At 32.0% G+C, this 14968-nt stretch overlaps 1 long non-coding RNA gene across 3 annotated transcripts; it reads left to right on the forward strand.

The window, feature by feature from the left end:
* The first annotated feature begins 1057 nt into the window (after positions 1-1057).
* Positions 1058-13182, forward strand: LOC127701714 (uncharacterized). 3 transcript variants are annotated; one of them, XR_007982147.1, is made up of 6 exons: positions 1058-1436; positions 1905-2183; positions 3623-3688; positions 4143-4229; positions 6665-6799; positions 11199-13182. It is a non-coding gene; the product is annotated as an uncharacterized LOC127701714 (long non-coding RNA). The 3 variants fall into 3 exon arrangements; XR_007982146.1 differs by having other exon boundaries at positions 1066-1436; positions 1964-2183; XR_007982145.1 differs by having other exon boundaries at positions 1156-1436; positions 1961-2183.
* The last annotated feature ends 1786 nt before the right edge of the window (positions 13183-14968 follow it).

Below are 14968 nucleotides of genomic sequence, written 5' to 3' on the forward strand. Positions count from 1 at the left end.
CTGTCTAATCTGTTTTTATGATAGTCGATTTGATTCTTTTTCAGATTTAGAATTTATCCATGATTTGATTATATTTAAGCAAAATGTGGTATGATTTCTTTACGTTTATTAATCAAAGTAATATTGTTAAACTTCATTTGAAATATAAGGAATTCTTGTATAAATTTATCTAAGTAAATTTTTGGTAAGACTTTCCAATTGGGTGATTGATCTTCGTTATCAATGAGTTCTTTTTTATCCAATTAATATTTATGGATTCTATATATTTATCTATGTGTGTCATTTTAAGCTCGCCAGCATGATAATTTTTACTTATTATAGCCCTTTTAACTTTTTCTGGTTTATTGTTCCATATAAAACTATATATTATTAAATTTTGCTAGGTATTCTTTATCAATTTCTGTTACTGACGCAACATAAGTGATATTTGGTAGGATTAATGATTTAACAAGAGTTGTCTTACCTAACATAGTTAATTTTCTTTTATACCAGTCTTTAATTATTATTTTTTTCTTCAGATTTTTCGTTTTGTCGTTGCAAGTTTAATTTTTAACACTCATTTTATTAAGTCCAAAGTATATTAACAATACCTTTATCTATTATTGAGTCCACTTAATGTTTTCAACCTTATCTTTACAGGACTTTAAATTGCCGAGCCATATTCCCTCTGTTTTATTTCGATTAAGCTTTAGGCCTGAAAGTTAACCGAAAATGTCGATAATACTCAAAATTAATGAAACTTCCTGTTTTGAATTTAAAAAGAAAGTGGTGTCATCTGCAAGCTTAACTTTAAGGGTTTTATTATCTAGTTTAATTTGAAAATCTCAAATATTTTTATTTTCTCTAATTCTACATGCTAACATTTTAACAACAATAACGAAAATTATAAAACTCGCGGGACACCCTTGACGGATCCCGCGCTCAATACTGAAGGGTCTTGAAATCCAGCCATTATTTAATATGCAACCCTTTATGTATGTTTATAAAGCATAAAGTAGAAAGAAATTTTTTTTATCTTTCGAGAAAGCTTATTGTTTTGAAATTAAATCAAATGTATTGAATTCAGTTTCAATAAGAGTAAAGCGATGTGTACATCAGCTATCATTGTTAAGTCGTGTTTCGCATAAATGCATATTGATACGCAGGTAAAATTAAAATGTATGTTTACGTAATATTTCGGTCAACGAATCAAAATGTTTTTATACACAATTGAATTGGACTGTTTTTTATACAATTATTAAAAAACATTTTGTAAATCAATAAAAAATGTTAATCAACAGATAATAGATTTTAATTTGTTCCAAAAGTACTTTTCGACTGCTATTTTTACTAAGGAACAATTGCAGTGGCTACGCATGTGTACCTTTTGATGTCATTCAGTTGCAAATATGTCTGTCGTTTATCACCATCAGTGAAACAGAAGAAGTTATTATACTGTAAGTTCACATTTCTAATCTACGTATTGCAAAAAAGTACCATTAACATTTGTTACGTTAATGTTGTTTATTATAAGTTAGAAATCAATAATTTTCCATGCGCAAAATGCAAAAATTGTCAACTAGGAAGTTAAATTATATTATGAAATTGGAAACGTAGAAAGTACATTAAAATGTCAAATGTCAAAGATGAGCGTATTCGGTATTGCTATTGTCAAATCATTGATGTCACTAAAACTAGATAAGTCATGATACCATTATTTAAATCAAATGCCTTTAACCCCTTAATTGATTTGAACATTTTTCTTTAATTGTATGGCTTAGATACCAGGCTTAATATTTTGTACGCCAGACGCGTGTTTTTTTCTGCAAAAAAAACCTCATCTGTGACGCTCGAATAAAAAATGTTAAAAAGGCCAAATAAAGTTCTAAGTTGAAGAGCATTGTATGATAAGTGTTTATTGTCAGTTTTAGGGAAATGTTTTGCATGGGTATACATACTATTTCTTTTGTGTTGCATTTAGAAGAATGGAAACTACATCTTACAACACAAGTTTATCGAATGTAATGGCACAATCAACAGGACACCTACCACGACAACATATATTCAATATCAAGACATTTAAGATATTAGGTGGTATACAGATAGGGCTTGGTGGAATATTAGTCATCATGGGTTTGGTTGTATTGACAAGGATGTCTATCATATTCTACTTTGGTATACCGATATTAATATGCTCAGGATGGGTATGTTAATTATGGTTTTAGAAAATGGTCTTTTAGCAACATGAAATGTAGCCGCTATATTAGCAAAATATACTATCACTAAATTCAATACCATGATTTGAAAGCCAATATTGTCAATGTTTCATAAACATACATGAATAGAGTGACATCCTAACTGCTTATCAACATAATGAAAAAGCAAAATTATTGAAGATACATGGATATATATTTCATTATTATCATTAGACCACTTTCGAAAAAGGTCAATAAAATTATCATTGCATTTCATTGGATTAGATCACCTAACTTTTTTTTTTTTAAATATATGTTCTTTTTGAAACATCTTCTATATAATAGAATTATAATTTGTTTGGCAAAGTAGTCAAGGTAAAGTTGTGTCACTGACTGTTTTCTAAATTGGTCCATTTGTTTTACATAGAAATAGACTTTGTCCATAGTAGATAAAGGTGTACCCAATATGAATTGAATTTTTGATGTCTTTCCTTAGAAAGGAAATTCGTTCTAAAGGCTAGTAGTACATGTATTTAGAATAATTGTTTACAGAGTCCATTTTCTGAGTCGTCAGGAGGTCTTTCATAATACCAACCACACAAAATATGAACACGAAACTTTCTTAGCTTTCAACATATTGCTCAATCCTGAGTTCAAAAGAATTGACAATCGTAGGATATATTTCACATTCTTTAATAACCTACCAATGTTATTTGACATAACCCTGCAACGTAAGCATGCGTTGTTAGACCAGTTATTAAATGTTTAACACCTTTCCCCATTTTAGGTCTACATTTGCTACAATGTATTAGATATCTGTCTCAATAATAGCATGATAATAAAAGATTACACGATACTGAAGTGCAGCGTAGCATGATATTTATAACCTGAAAAATTACATATAATTTGCCTTCGAAACGAAATATTTGAAATCCAAAAGTGTCAAAAGTTGAAGAGCTAACCCCATTTTTCACATGGAAATAAATATATATCTTTTAGATATCAGAATAAATTATCAACTATCAATACTAGTTTAAATTGTTTAACATATAATAAGTATAAAAACACTGATTACTATGATAATGATACCATTGAGCTTCTTGGACTCATATGGTCCATAAAAAGTGGAATTGACCAAATTATTAGAATCTAGTATTTCCCAAATTTTCACAACAGCTTTACAAATTCTGTTATTCCTGTTTGCTTAAAACAGAATACACTACTTCACCTGTTTAATAACGGCTAACAATGACAATCAACCGTTTATAAGGTTGTTTAGTGACCTTCCGTTTTGAATTTTCCTTGGAATTCGGTATTTTTGTTGTTTTACTTTTTATAAGTACAGTATAACGAATATATATCTTGTTTTTACTTGAAGTGTTGTCAAACATTTATACATTTTGTTATTTTTATTTCAACAAAATATTGCTTTACCTGTATCATTGTAGTTTATCCTGACTGGATTCCTACCAATGTGCATGTCAGGGAATTCAGTTTCTAGCTTGAAATGCCAGGTATAGACAGCTGAAAAAATAATTATTTTCACTACGTGTGTTTATTTTGCAAGAATGACTCTAAAATACAGCAAACGAATATGTGTTATTATCGTTAGTATACTTTCTATAAAAAGAAGCGAGTGTGTAAATGTGTAAATTAAGATAGTCTTAAATATAAAACGGTTAGGTTTTAACAAATTGACGAACGTTTGTAAATCTTGAAAAAAATTAAACAAAAATGAACCAAAAGAAAACTTTTTTTTTTAATCAAAGAACAGGTAACATCATAGTCAACTAAAAGAAGACAATTCTACAAATACCAGTGGATAAAAAATTATACAAAAATAATAGAATGAAAATGAAAAGTGGAGTAAAGATAATAGGAAAAAGATACACCACAGTAAGTCTCTTTCCTTCAGCAACATATTTTCTGTTTCGCCATTTCAATTAAGACAATTTTCGTTTACTTCAGAAAATAGGCTTCATGGTTTGCAGTATAATAGGAGCAGTAGTATTTTCACCTATTGTGTTTACATTAGCTATTGGCTCAGGAATGAGTGTAAGTTATACATTTAATGATAATTATTGGTCGAATTATTTGTTATACTTTTAAAACTCCAAATTCTATATTTGCTGATACAGGTTTGAAAAAAGTCAAAACTATGTTTGAACCATTTTTCGAAAAGAAATACTCAATGAGACTTAAACTGAAAAAAAAAACACACACTTAGATTAAAGAACCCCAAAACACACACTGAAAACTAAAAATTACACACTAAAATTTCATAAAGTTGCACTGTGTGTAATTAACAATTCTCAGTGTGTGTTTTTGAATTTATTTCATCTTAGGGTGTCTTTTTAAAATCTCAGTGTGTAGTTTAAAAAAAACCTGAAAAACACACACAGAGAATTGAAAATTACACACTGAGATTTCAAAAAAACACACTGAGATCAAATAAACTGAAAAACACACACTGAGAATTAAAAATTACACACTGAGAATTGAAAATTACACACTGAGATTTAAAAAAAAAGCAAACTAAGATCAAATAAAATGAAAAACACACACTGATAATTTATAATTACCCACAGAGAATAAAATAAATTACACACTGAGATTTGTGCGCACTTTTAATGCGCATATATCTAATTAGCATCCTTAATCTGAATCAATTACAAGCTTAAAACAACTAGGGGGCAGAACTCATTAGTCCTTCAATTTGGCGCCAAATGTTTTATAAAAAAAAACATTAGAAATACAACTTATGGATAAAACTTCGTTATTAACGACCAATAAAACAAGAAAAATACCCACTTATACTCATTACAAAACATAACCAAATGGTGAAAATTTTATTAAAATTATAAGTGGAACAGTCTGCGAAAAGACAAACAATGCAGTGACATTTTTACCCAAGAGCCTATTATAGCATATAAACGTAACAAAAATATATAAAATTACCTTGCGAAATCAGGGTAATAGTTTAAAGACTTTTGAAAAAGGGTCCATGCTTAAACAGTTTTAAGCAAAAAATCCCGATACACTGTTATTAATAATCTGAATTAAAGGCAACAAACTTATGAATATGTGTTAGCAAAACGATGTTAAGTCTTGAAATTTATAACGAATATTGTTTGAAGGAACTGCATTCATTATAATGACAAGAGTTCGGGAGACCAAGATATTATTCTGTTGAATTATTCATCTCATGAATATTCATTAGTATTGTGCATATTAATTTAGTGTGTATTTTTGAAATCTCAGTGTGTAATTTGAAATTCTCAGTGTGTGTTTTTCAATTTATTTCATCTCAGGGTGTCTTTTTAAAATCTCAGTGTGTAATTTTAAATTCTCAGTTTGTGCTTTTCATTTTTCTAAATCTCAGTGTGTAATTTTCCATTTCTCAGTGTGTTATTTTAGGTTTTTAAATCTTAGTGTGTTTTTTTTAATTCTCAGTGTGTAATTTTTTTTCGAAAAGAGGGTTAAAACATCGTTTTGTCGAGAATGGCTTGCCATAGAAATGAACATGTTAAGTGGATTCTGCACTTTAATTCTTATAGGAGACTTTACAACTATTTTTCGGTGTTAGTTTTTAACAAATAATGAGTTAATTTAATTAAAGACGCAGGAACGAAAATGATCAGTATAGTTGCTTACTTCAATTTTTGCAGCTATTCACAATTGTTGTTCTATACTTCGTACATACCCCGTTAACAACAACTGAATGAATATTATTCATGTTATCATAGCGGGCCTATTTAATATATTTGAATGTGTCACCGTTGTAGATACAGATATTCCCGGCTCCAGCTGTACGTTGTGCTCATTTTGATTTAAAAACTCTTCATTGTTTTAATTAGTTTTGGATTTTTAAATATTTTTGGTGCAGATAAAATGATACCTTTAATGTTAGAAAAAATTGAAAATAACAAAAATACCGAACTCCAAGGAAAATTCAAAACGGAAATTCCCTTATCAAATGACAAAAGCAAAAGCTCCAACACATCATACGAATGGAAGACAACTATCATATTTCTGACATGGTACAGGCATTTTTCTTAAGTACAAAATGGTGGATTAAACCTGGTTTTATAGCCAGCTGAGCCTCTCACTTGTATGACAGACGCATAAAATTCCCCTATTTTGACAACATGGTGTGAACAAAACAAACAGACAATGGAATAGAGAATAGAAACTGGGAATGTTTCAAAGAGACAACAACCCGACACAAATGCGGCGGTGTAAGTCATGATTTGTGAGATCTCAACCCCTCTCTATACGTCTAGCCAATGTGGAATAAACACACAGCAAAATTCACAGTAAAACTCAGTTAATATGCACAGATATGTTGCTAAGTAGGATAATGGATTATTTTTCTGGTAAATTGCATGTGGAGGTTTTTCAAAGATTTGTAGAATGGTTTTTTTACAGAACATGTGTACATAATTATATCTAGTAAACTATTATAGATTTACACACAATTTATATTTCAGTATTTTTACACAGACTATGGAAACAATATGTGTATTTTATCGTTTTCCATAGCCGTATTGGTTTTTGCTTTAGCAATAGTTGCAGTCATTTCAGCTTCCTAATGTTGCTGTTGTTCGCCTTGGGGACGTCAGCAGGTAACTATGTAATTGAAGTAGTAAATACACTCATCATATATACCAGGATTGAAATTTTGCAAACCAGATGCACGTTTCGTCTGCAAAAGATTCACCAGTGATGCTCGAATGTAAAAAATAAAAAACAAGGCCGAAATAAACTACGCGGTTAAGAGCATTTGGAACCCAAAATTACGAAAGGTTTTACAGCTTAGGTAATCTATTTTAGGGTAAAATATCCTTAGTAATTCGAAAAAAAGTTTTGTAAACAGTTAATTTATAAAAATGACAATATCTATGACAATTAATGTCAACACAGAAGCGTTTTTCCATAAAAAACTTTTGAATGCTTATAGTAATAAAATTGAGAATGGAAATGGGGAATATGTCAAAGAGACAACAACCCGACCAAAAGAGCAGACAACAGCCGAAGGCCACCAATGGGTCTTCAACGCAGCGAGAAAATCCCGCACCCGGAGGTGGTCCTCAGCTGGCCCTTAAGTAACACTGTTTTGGTTTGTGACCCGAATTTATTTTCGCTTAATCGATTTATGACTATTGAACAGCAGTATACTACTGTTGCTTTTATTAAAATTATATAATGAAAGTGTTACTAGATTTCTGCCTAGTATCTATCTATCTTAGAATTTCAAAGTTTGTACACAATAAATTGTCTATTGAAAGTAAGACTTATGGGATATAAACACAAAAAGACAGAATTTTTTCATACCTTGCCAAAATATTTTGTTGGAATATATTGTACAAATTATATGCCAACAAGTTTGTTTTCTAGCTGCAAGTTGTGATATTTTGACTAGATTTTGTAAATTTATACAAGACAAAAAAATTTCATATGAAATTAAATGAGAGAATTTTGAAATAAAATACAAGAGAAAGATCTTTTAAAATGCTATTATAAAATTTAAAAAAAACAAAAAAAAATTTAAACCAACCTGTTACCATAAATTATTGCAAGCTATTATACAAACTAAATAAAAAAAAAGACACTTGAGAACACACAAGAAATATTCTGTTGTAATTATAGTCCTAAACAGGAAATCACACAATTTTCTTTATTCAAATGAAAGTCGTAAACATGAATTTCATTCCGGTCTGAAATTTTTTTCATATTTCATAAAGAAATCTTGACATATTTTACTATCCAAGATTGCGGAAGACTCTATGAGAACCATATTTGACGTCCAGCGTCAAGTTAAATGCATATTGATGACAAAGATGTAGAATATACCAAAGGTACAATAAAAGCTCATAAGTCGAAAAGAACACGCTAAAACCATGGCATCAAACGAAAAACGACGAATGGACAAGAATGAAACAAGAAAACACTACATAAAAAACCCAACTTAAAACTGAGCAACACGAACCCAATCAATAACCCGTGGTGATATAATGTGCTGCGGGAGGGTAAACAGATTCTGTTTTACCTGTGGCATTGGTCATGGTCAGTTCCAATCCGCTCATAATGTTCATTTGTTAATATCACAACCGCGCAAAAAAGTGTCGTGATTTTGTTTCGTAAATTGTACCATATTCGTAGTCATCTGTGACACCCATTTCCCGAACTGTCATCCAAATAATGATCGTGTTTTGTAAACTTTCGAAGGGATGCCACTTTACCACTTGGAACACTTGGTTCGATAGATTTTTCGCAAGCAACAACCCATTGTTAACAAAGTCATGACAGGATCCATAAGATTTTGAATACCGTGTCAATTGGGAGATATATACTCCATATACAGGCGATATTTGAACGTTTTATACATAGAAATAGAAGGTCATAACTGGAAAGCCGAAAGCAACTCTTGTCGTTAAAGCTGGTCAAGGTATGATGCAGACTTAACTGCATCTATGATACAAGTAATCTTCATTTGAAGTTCGTTGGTATACATGCGTCCCCAAACTTTGTATTTTTAAGAGAGAGGAATACGGATAACTGATCTCAGAGTAATCACATTTAAAAGCTAGTTCAAATGAAAAATATAGTTTTATAAATGAAATATATTTGTATGTTGACCGCTGAACAAAGGTAGTGTGCATCCTAAGAAAGGCAAAAAATATTATAAGGATATTAAAACTCGAAGACAAACTGGCAACGCCATAGCGAAAACAAACACGGCTAAACGACAAATAACAGTCTGCAGAACACAACATAGACAAACTAAAGACTGATCAACACGAACCCCGACTACATTATGTAGTTCCACACGGTCTGATTGTTTATATAAACTATGAAAAAGTTTACATTAATTTGGGATAATGTACCCTTATTACCATCTCCTCCAAATAGTACATGCATAGAGTAAGAGTACTGTTCAAATCAGTCAACTAAAAATCGCATGCTACAATATCCAAAGTAATTTTTCAATATTTTAGTGTTGTGTACAACTTTTACCATGAATATTGCAGTGTTCATCGAATGTCAAGGAAAATGATTTTTAAAGTAATTGTAAAAACGTTTTTACCAATTTACCAACAAGTATCCGCGAAACATATCCGAATGGATTAAGGCTGTGAGGTCGTTGATACAACTCAGATTTCAGAAACTGAAAGGGTCTATCAATACCCATGCTAAATCAATCTTTAAAGACCCAAATATTTCAATACACTTGTCCTACCTCCATGTCAAATATGTTGTTGTCCCCGCAGATAAAGCCCCAAACAACATCGTTTTTGTGTGTAAATATCACATTACATAAACTGCTTGATAAATGAATAAGATATTAATAATTCACTTGGAAACTCAACATATACCCCCACGACTCTGACTAAAGAGAAAATCATGGATAATCGTAGGTCTGTTATATGTTCCTTTGGAATTTCAACCAAAAATGAAGAACTGGATCTTCCATCACGGTATTGGATACCTAATCTACATAAGTGTCCTTACAAACAACGGTATATTGCTGGGTCTTCCAAATGCTAAACGAAACCTTTAACAAGTATCTTGTCTTAGGGAGGGATAAATCCTACTTTGTAAAAATCCATCTGATTCAAACTAAAAATTCTCAGAATGACATTATCAAGATACTTGATTTCTTGATTGACAACATATTTGTTACGTTAGGAGGACGTGTTTTTCAACAAACAATCGGCATTCCCATGGGAACCAACTTTGACCCTCTTCTTGCCGACTTGTTCCTTTATTGTCATGAGGCTGACTTCATACAGGAACTTCTTAGGAAGAAAGAAAAGAAGTTAGCAGTATCCTTTAACTTTACTTTCCGCTATATAGATGATCTCTCTCACTAAATAATTAAAAATTTGGTGACCACGTTGAACGCAATTATCCCATCGAACTTGAGATAAAGGATACAACAGATACAGTTAAGTCTTCCTCATATCTTGATTTACATCTAGAAATTTACAATGAGAGTCTGCTGAAAACAAAACTTTACGACAAAAGAGATGATTTCAGCTTCCCAATTGTAAACTTTCTATTTCTATGTAGCAACATTCCAGCAGCAACTGCATACGGAGTATATATCTCCCAATTGATACGATATTCCAGGGCTTGTATTTCCTATTATGATTTCCTTCTTAGAAGTTTGCTGCTCACAAGGAAGCTATTAAACAAAAAGTTCTAAGTGGTGAAGTTGAAATCATCCCTTCGTAAATTTTACGGAAGCCATCACAAGTTGGTTGACCGTTATGGAATATCCGTTTCACAGATGGTAGCGGATATGTTCCTAATGTCGTATCTACAATCCCGCCCCCTTTTCACGAATGTGACCTACCGAATTAGACGTATTACCGGGTTTGTACTAAAATAAGCAACACGACGTGTGTCACATGTGGAGCAGGATCTGCTTACCCTTCCGGAGCATCTTTCTGAGATCACCCCCAGTTTTTGGTGGGGTTCGTTTTGCTAAGTCTTTAATTTTCAATGATGTGGTTTGTGTACTATTGTTTGTCTGTGTGTTTTTTTTCTTTTTTAGCCAGAGCGTTGTCAGTTTATTCTCGACTTATAAGTTGGAATATCCCTCTGGTATCTTTCGCCTCTCTTATATAACCGAAAAATGTAGGTTTTTAGCAAAGTATTTGGGTCTTTATAATGTATTACATTTCTGATGGTCACCTTTTAAGATGAAATGTTCAGATTCCTATACAGTTATTTATGGATCTATCGTTGATTTTAGTTGAAAATAACATTTTAGTTTGGATTTTAATTGCAACCATCTCAGTCATCAAAGTGTTATAAATCATTTTACTATCTAGTTGTATCATTTTCGTCTACACAAAGAAAGTATAATTGCGAGAAAACATATGCAAAGCAAGCACTTTTATTGAAAAAATGATAACTCATCGAGACTTTGAAAGCTGCAAAGATTTTAAATATATATACCTTTAGTCATGTCTGTTGAGCATGAAATAACATACACGAGTTCATCTTTTACTACAGATGGTTGTTTTGATGAGTCCTCCACAGCCTGGAATGAATCTACATGCCCTTGGAAATCAAATTTGGAACACAAACATTCAGACATTAGTTGAAACAACCGGAAAAACAGAGGTTTATTCAAATGCTCAACAGTACCAACTTGTTGGAACTGATCAAGTGGCTTGTTATTTACAGAATCCGAACATTTCAAATCCACCACCGTACGAGGAATGAATGAATCCAATATACATGATGTATTATTATCTAGAGCATATAACTATAATAATGTAATGATGTATTTTAACTGAAAATATAAACAATCAAAATAAATCATAAAGGACAGAAATCAACGCCCACCTTCCAATACATATGAAACCTTAAGAAAAACGATGTGTTTTAAAGTTCTATACTTTAATCACTAGTATGGGAGCATGGACCTTACATCCATGTTTTTGGGATTGTGCTGGATAGTTGTCTCATTGGCAATCATACTAAATCTCATTATTTTAATGAGGAAAAGCCGATGACTAGTAGATGTATTAGAATTAAGAAAAACAAGCAACTTAAAAATACAAAAAAAAAACCAACCCTTCTAATTAGGTGCACAAAGTCTTTACCCGTTTTGATGATTTTTTACTTTTTACATACGCTATTCGATTTTGAGCGTTCCTGATGAAGATAAATCCAGAAAAACGCTTCGGACGCATGCCATTTATAGCATGTTTATTCAATTTGTTACAGCACTGTGTTAAGACCTCTTCTGTAGGATTATGAGTCCCCAGGGGCATCATCAGCTTAGTAGTCATTACTTTCGGTACTAACATGATTTATAACAAACCTTTCTCAAATTGTCCGTTTATAAATTTTGAATTATGAAGAAACGAAGGTTTCAACTTCCTCAGGCAAAGTTGACGTTAGATTGATTTGGCTATTTTTTATGTCATTTTTTGACATATAGCTATTTAACTGTTTCGGTTCTTTAATATTCTTGGCGTTCAAAAGTTATGGACAAAAAGTGCGGAAGGAGAAAAAACAGATAAACGTACGATAAAATTTTGTCACTTGACTTCCGACTGAGGTGACACAATAATAACACGATTTTTAATAAGAAAAAAGTATAATAATAACAAATATTCCGAACTCAAAGGAAAACTCAAAACGGAAAGTCCCTTATCAAATGGCAAATTCAAAAGCTCAAACACATTAAACAAATGGAAAACAACTGTCAAATTCCTGACTTGGTACAGGTATTTCCTATGTAGAAAATGGTGGAGTAAACCTGGTTTTATAAACCTCACATTTGTATGACGATCGCATAAATTTCCATTATATTGACAACAATGTGTGAACAAAAAAATCAGACATAATAGGTAAAAATGTAAAAAATAAGGGCACAGCAGTCAACATTGTGTTATAGTGTTAATCATTATCAAAACAAACAAATATGCCAACAAAGAATACAAAATGGCATATAAACATAGCACATAAGCAACAATTAAAGAAAAGAATACAAAAAATGACCATAGCAAAATAATACAATGGCGGTATGTATAAGTACCATTGTCCGCGACCTCACTTCATGGTTCATTGACTACTTGATTTTTTGTAATGTTAATTTCTCTCTTATTATGAGTAATAGAAAAACTATATATGGTATGTGCGTACCTTGCAAGGTCCTAAAGCCAGTCAAACAGTTTGCACTTGACCTCGACCTCATTTAATGGATCAGTGAACTAGTTTAAGTTTTCGTGGTCAGGTCCATATCTTAGATACTATGAGCAATATTATAACGCTGCTTCCCTGGTGTTAGAGTCGGCCACCAGAGATCACAGGTTACATAGAAAAGGGATTTCTTAACTGGTATGATTTATTACTGCAAAATTTAGGGCCGACGTCTAATTGGAATACCGTCGAACCAACCCACTTTACAGCTTCGTTTAACCTATGTTCTACAGGTCTATCTATTGTATATATGATTGAGAAATAAAAGAAATAGCATATATAACAGTTTTGATTATTTATTTGACAATTATAAACGCGGATAATCTGGCTGGACAGGCTCTGTCATTGGTCCCAGGTTATGGTTGGTCTATCTTATTTAATCTATATATATATATTAATCATATATACAACAATCCAGAGTCACCACTCTGTTAACTACAACTACTTTCCAAACTACTGAGGTAGCGTATAGCTCGAACAGGCTTACAAAGGTGCTTCAATAAAAGAACACTTGTAAAAGTATGTAGCCTTAAATCAACAACATCTTTTTCAAATAACTACTTAAAATATTGGTACAATTTACACCCTAATTGGCACCAAGTATTTACACCCAAATAAGTCACGGACTATTTACTGTACACCTAGAAAATTCACCGACCATTTGCACCTAGCAAAGTCACCGACCATTTGCACCTAGCAAAGTCACCCAACCAGTTGCACCTAGCGAAGTCACCGACTATATACACATTGAAAAAAATCACCCAACAGTTTGCAACTAGAAAGTCGCCGACTATTTCAAGTTTGGCGCTTCATAACTTTCATTTTCAAACCACAAACAATCACTGCTCTCCATAGTTGATCATTTCAGTTTTATTTGGCTGTCAGCCAATCACAGACGCTTTTACATGTGTTGGGCCAATCAGCAGCCATCTCTCTGTTTAGGAAAATTCCCGAAATGGCAAATCAAAATGTAAACATTGGAAGTTTTATGTAAATAAAGATGTTTTCCAGCTTAATATCAATAAGAACCAACATATTTATTCATCGTGAAAGTTATTACACATACAGGATAACTTAGGAACACATGTAAACAGTTTAATATCTCAAATAAAACAACAGAAATAAAGGTACTGGCACTCCGGGATCAAACTTGCAAATTTGTCACCGCGAGTAAATTCCAATCATAACATCATTTTAAACACAATAGAATTAAATCTTGATAATCAATATTAGTACAATCAGCATATTAAATATACTCATTTGCATAGCATATCATCTCACAGACATCTCCGTATTATTTTTTGTACTTAATAACAATGCATATTCAAAAAGAGGGGTGGACGGCATTACAATATGTCTACTATATTTGGTGTATGTAATGCTTGTAAGGTGTACATGTCCAACTGGCATGTGTCATTTGACCTTGACCTCAGTTTCATAGTTCTTTGGACAATGTTCAGTTTTTGTAGTTTGTTCTATTTCTCAGATTTTATAAGCAATATGTCAATTATATTTGGTGTAGGGAACGATTGTAGGGATATACATGTCTGTCTGGCAGGGTTCATATGACCTTGACCTAATTTTCATGGTCATTTGTAAATGATAATGTTGTTATTGGTTTTGGTAGGCGGCTTACTTATGTAGTAATTGCGCCTTAAATGATAAGTTTTCGTTATTTCGTTATTTTGTCAGTTTATCAGATACTATACATAATAGATCACCTACATTTGGTGTATAGAATGATTGTAAGGTCAACCTGTCTGTCTGGCAGGGTTTATATGATAATAGCCTCATCTTTATCGTTCATTGGTCAATGTTAAGATTTTGTGGTGTGATCTGTTTCTCAGGTACTATTAGCGATAGGACCACTATATTTGGGGTATGGAATGATTATCAGGTGTACATGTCTGTCTGGCATGGTTCATCAGACCGTAATGTCTTTTTCATAGAACATTGATAATGTTAAATTTATGTGATACATGTGGTAAAACCTTCATATTACAGAATATCAACATGAAACCAAGGATAAGTAAAACCTGCTAGACATTTCAGCGTGTAAACTTTTTTTT

The sequence above is a fragment of the Mytilus californianus genome, unplaced genomic scaffold, assembly GCF_021869535.1.
Source record: "Mytilus californianus isolate M0D057914Y unplaced genomic scaffold, xbMytCali1.0.p SCAF_5, whole genome shotgun sequence".
Lineage (NCBI taxonomy): Eukaryota > Metazoa > Mollusca > Bivalvia > Mytilida > Mytilidae > Mytilus > Mytilus californianus.